Source organism: Macrobrachium nipponense, chromosome 5 (assembly GCF_015104395.2).
Source record: "Macrobrachium nipponense isolate FS-2020 chromosome 5, ASM1510439v2, whole genome shotgun sequence".
Lineage (NCBI taxonomy): Eukaryota > Metazoa > Arthropoda > Malacostraca > Decapoda > Palaemonidae > Macrobrachium > Macrobrachium nipponense.
In genome coordinates this window covers 133740707-133746771 of record NC_061107.1, presented here as the reverse complement: position 1 = coordinate 133746771, position 6065 = coordinate 133740707, and positions in this window count along the sequence as shown.

The window sequence follows — 6065 nt, the reverse complement described above, 5'->3', positions numbered from 1 at the left end:
GAGGTGCCCGTAACCTACCACCCAGGTTCTGCCACGCTGCCCAATAACGGTTATTTTTTCTCCCACCTTGTCAATTTTGTAATGGTTTCTTGTGGTCCCACACCGTAACAGCCCGCAACACAAAAGTGCGTAGGCGTAAACCTACCTTATGGTACATATTTAAATGACTTAGAAACAGTTGCCTTTGAAAAGAGAGAAGTGTGCAGTGTATACCTTTATTTAATATTGTGTATAGGAAAATTTTCAATGAACATATCTTTGTTACAGATGGGTTCCATAACATGGATACTAGAAACGGGGATTCTCTAAACTTGACTATTACAATGGTAGCAGTTGACATTTTGAGCCTAGGAGTGATTACTTAGACTAAACCAGGAGAGTGGAATGATAACTTATAGTTTTCTTTGTAGGGCAGACGTGAGTTTTTATCAGTATGACTTATTAATCATTTTGTTCTATTTTACTATGTTCATCTGCTTTGGGAAATAAATAGTGTATTTTTGTATATATGTCAGTTTATTAGCCTAGTGACGTGCTTGCAGAAAGAGGGAGCCTGCTGCCAACAGATAAGGATTGCCAATTTGTGTAGTTTTGTCAAAAGGGGGTTGCTATCGTGGTGGCAGCGGTTTAAGAAGCTTTTTATACATTTTATAGGCTGTAGGTACGCTAGCGAAGAGACTGGTGACTAGTTAGACTTGTATTTTTTGGTAGGAAAAGGGGTTATAATCATGTCACAGGCAACTTGGGGTTCTTTTTGCTGATTCAATGAAGTTCATAAATCAGTGCCTTATGATTTACTAGATCGAAACCAGCACTAAAATCTATCTGAATTACTCCCTCACTCAAACCCTCATCAAGGTTCCCTTGCAAATAGCATTGCAGGTACCTATCTGCTTCCCACATGCATATTAACTATCAGCTAACAATCCTTTAGATTCAACATATTTATATGATTTCTTAAAAAAAGTTTTTCAGAAACTTTGGAGAGCACAGGTTGATTAGAGATTGGCCTGTAGTTACTGCAGTCTGAAGATATGCCATTCTTTGGAACAGGCACTGTATCACTAAGCTTGTGCGCATCTGGAAACATACTACATCGAAATAAAATTCTATAAAATCTACTAAATTGGGAGACAACGCACTATAAACTTAAAAAAAAAAAAAAAAAAAAAAAAAACAAAAAAAAAAAAACAGAAGAAACTGTAGCAAAGGTGTGACCAAGAAGCTGTGTCTATAACCTTACTGATTTATTCAGACAACAAACAGACAGGTCAGTAGCTCTTGCAAGGGGAACAAAACAGAGGTCACAAAACAATCACTTGTATTTGCTGAAGGACGGAAAGATGCATATTGTTACTTGCGTTGCTGGGTGAGCCTTAACATTTACTCTAAAATTAACTAACATCTGACAAGACTGGGTGCCACACAGGTAACAAAAGAGGAAAGAGGAAAAAAGGATTAAAATGATGGATTTCAGGAAAAGGCAAAGTTATATTTTGCTAAGATTATTATTATGTCAATCAGAAGAAGTTTACCTATGAGCCGAAGGCACTAGCTCCGTGGCACTGAAAGTTATGTTAATTAACAAATCAAATAGTGCCACTATGAAAACCCCCAGAAAATGTAAATCCCTTTTATGAAGAACCTATCATTTAAAGGAAGAACATTCTTGTTCAAGTATCAATACTCATACAATAATAATTATCCGCAACTCTTTCACCCTGGGACTAGGGATGGATGATTGGTACCCTGGCTGCTGTGAGTTGATGTGGGTGGTCTTGCTTTTTTACAAGAGGTAAAAAAAATTTTTTTACTTATTTTTGGAAGGTGTCTTAACAGTGACGGCTTCAACATGCATCTCGTGTATGTATGTTACAATATAAAGCAATGTATAAGACAACGTCTGAAGCTGGCACATATGGCAGAAATACTGACATGGTAATGTATGTGGTAATAATGATACATCTAACAAAACAATAATATGAATCAAAATATGTTGATAAAAGGTGTGGGATGTATGCTGTTTCTTGTGTACGTGTGCTTGGTGTGCAGAGACGTTTGTTGTTGGGTGATTAGTTGGCAAGGTAAGATGGAGGTGCATGGTAGGCGTGGGACCCTACAGGACTCCCCTCTTTTGCCTATGGTTTTAAGTCAATGTCTGGGAGGTATGCTGGCTTTAGGCGTTTGCTGAAGACCCATGTAGTTCTGCTGTCTACTGTCATCTGTTAGGCTTTGTGTCTTCTCTGGATGATAGTACATGGTCCCAAGTTGGCTGGGGAGAGGGGCCCAGCTCTGTGTGCATCTACCATATTTTAAATTCTGCAGTTTGCTGTGGACGTACACTTTCCTGGTCATACAGTAAGTTGTCTTGGCTGGCATTATTCGTTCTAATGCTTTACAGGTCTTGGACGGGGATAAGAGGCTTATTTGATATTGAGAGACATCTGCCATCAATGTTAGTGCTAAGCAGCAGAACAGGGCTTCCACTGGAGATGTGTTGAATGCCGCTTGTGGTGACATTCTCAGCCCCAGTAAGACCCAAGGTACTCATTTCTCCAATTCCCACCTTGACCTTGACATCTGGTGGTGAGTGATGTTTTCAACGACTGGTGTAGCCTTTCAATGATGCTGTTAGTTTCTGGGTTTGAAGTTATGTGAGCCATCCTGCGACTTGCTTTAAAACATTATCTGGCAGGAATTCGAGGATGGCATCTGCTTTGTTTGGCGAGGGGAGGTAACTTTTCTTTGATCAAAAATGGCCTCTAAAATGAAGAACAAGCTTCTGGGTCGTGCTGCGTGAACTGGGGGCAGAAGTAATGAAGTGGCAGCAATATTATCACTGGAGAGGCTAGCATTGTTGGGGCTTGCTTGGCTGGTCATTTCCGTGGTTACCAGTGTAGTGAACGCACGGGTAAGAAGCTACATCTACAAACTTATTGATTTATTTGGACAACAAACAGACAGGTCGAGTAGCTCTTTCAAGGGGAACAAAACTGAGGTCGCAAGACAATCACTAATGTTTGTTGAAGGATGGAGAGATGTATATAAATTTATGTACAAGCCACAACTGAAGCTATGGTACATATGACTGAAATGCTGATATTGCGGTAATAGCGATATGTTTAACATAATATTATGTATATGGTAATATATATGTTTTAATATAACAATATGAATGGAAATATATGTACAAAAGATGCGGGACATATGCTCTGTTTCTTGTATACTTGCATTTAGTACGCCGTGATGTTTGTTGTGAAGAGATTAGCTGGCCAAGTAAGATGGAGGTGTGTAGGTGTGCGTGGGGCCCTACAAAACCATCAGGGTCTTCTCCATCCCAGCTATCAAGATTATCCAGAATATTCTTAACATTCCTGGAACAAAATGCATTTTTTTTAATAAGAGGTTCGATCGGAAGTATCAGGGAGAGGGACATCCTCAGCTGATTGCTTAGCTTCAAAGTTTGATGAAGCAAGTCAGCCTTTTCCGAGTATCAGGAGAGGGACCACCCTCGCTGATTGCTTTAGCTTCAAAAGTTTGATGAAGCAAGTCAGCCTTTTCCGTAGGGCCAGTAACCAATCCACCATTATCTGTTAGTAGTGGTAGAATGGAAGACGAGCATGATCCAAAGATAGATGATGCCAATTTGGCCCTCCACAAATAAGACTGAGTAGTTCCTTTAAGTTTCCTCTTCAAGGAATTATTGTAATTTCTCTCGGCAGAGTGGTACGTTTTATTCAGAGCGTGGCGAGACTTAATCAAAAACTGTCATTTTCATTTGAATGATTTCGTCTAGGATGCGCTGAATCTGTCTCTTTGTCATGGTAGGCTCGTCTACATGTCATAAAACCATTGTTGGTCATTTGTCTAATAGCCATCATCATTTTCATTCAAATTCTTCTTGGGATCAGCATTTGAGATATGAAGCGCTTGATAAGCTTCAATGATGCGATCCTAAATGGTCTGGATTTCAACCCGACCATTTTTCCAATACTGGAATTAGGAATGTACTGGCTCACAGATATGTCCATCTCAATGGTGCAATGATTAAAGTACCTACGTATATATTTACAGACCTTGGACTTTATTACAGCTGGAGCATGTATGAATATGTCTAAACTATGATTACTGGAAATGAGAGTTGGTTTCTCAATTATCTGGACAAAATCGAAGGATACACAGACTCAAGAGTTGACCGGCAATGGTGATCTGTGGAATTTGAATTTAGCAACTCACTGTGCTCTGCATTACAGTCTCTAGAAGTAACGAATTATGCTTTTAATTCCTGTGACTGAGCCATACTAATCCTCTCCAAAAGACATATTGACAACAGTCGATCTGTGAATTACGGTAAACAGCTTTCTACCTCAACTTAAACAATAATGATTACTTATGCTTTTGCATTTGCGCCCAAAATCTCTGTCCTTCCAAGGAAACTACGATGTCATATGACTAATCAGTTTACTATTTCTAACACTGGGCGACAGTTTAAACTCAGTCAAACACCTATAGTCCTTCAAAAAGTCAAAACTGACACGGAAAAGATAGATTCTAGATGACAGTCTTGTGTGAAAAAGGAGACAGGAGTTGACGCTGCGTCACTAACAACAAAAGTGATACAAATCCATAAAGAATTTCTATAGGGTAGGGAGTACAAATCAAATTGTAGGTGTCCTAAAAGTCTCTTGTGAAATTTCAACGACTGAGAGAAATCAGAGCAGGTAACATCTATTCTAGATTACAGTCTTGTGTGAAAAAGGAGACAGGAGTTGACGTGCGTCACTAACAACAAAAGTGATACAAAGCCATAAAGAATTTCCATAGGGGAGGGAGTACAAATCAAATCGTAGGTTTCCTAAAAGTCTCTTGGTGAGATTTCAACGACTGAGAGAAATCAGAGCAGGTAAACACAACAAATGGTTCTACGGAGCAAATATTTGTAAAATATCAAATGTAGTCCCTGCTGTACCTAAAGTTCTCATAAGTATTTGTAATGGGAACCCGGTCAACCCGTTTATCAGTTTCTGTGGGATAGTTATGTACCGATACTCTCAAGTCATATTATAATGATCTTAGAAATTCTCAAGAAGGAAATGATTTCTGGAATTAATATTTTAAAAGAAATATTTTCACTCTTGCTTATTGATGTGTCCTTACTTCACATATGATTCATTCAAATGATTCGTAACGAATCCACCGGCATTAGGACTCAGCATGCATTTATTAAAAAAGACAACTATGTCAAATTCGTAGCTACTTCCAGCTTGGGCAACGAGAATTATATTCAAATGCAGTATAAATAAATTTTCTGCACTGATGAAACTATATAAATATCTTGAATTGGGGCGATGGGTAATCCTGCAAGAGGAGTCATTTCATCGACAGGAAACATTTTAGGCCACACGGAAGGAAAATCATGTAATTTTTCAAGCTTTAGAGAGTCTTTCCCAGACATAAACAACATCCAGGCTGTGGAATATTTCAGAGAGATTAATGGGATGGTTAGTCAAGCAAGCATCTAACCACAGAGGAAGAACGCGGGGATTTATCATCATCTATCTCTCGGAAGCCTTATGCAATGCACCCACTGCGGTAATTTTCCTTGAGAAAACCTAGAAGCCAAAAACAGCTGAGCTTCTCTGGCATATTCAAATAGAGCAGCCAAGAACATACCTGGAAAACTACAAGACAATCCATAGCAAAATCTGGGTTGATTTCAGGTGAGAGGTTATTTTGAAAATATCGCTTTTTCAAAATATTTCTCTCACCTTAATTCCTTAGCATTTGTTTCGCTCATCGAACATTGACTAATCATTTCTGCTTTTGGAGTATTTTAGTTACAAAGATTTAAGAACTTAATTTATATAACCACCTGAATTAGAACTTGGACAATATTTTCGAGTAATGACCTATACATTTAATGACCACTCTCTCATATACTATATATATAAATATACTCGCACGCACGCGCTTGTTATATACGTGCACACACGCACACACACACACACACACACACACATATATATATATATGTATATATATATATATATATATTATATATATAT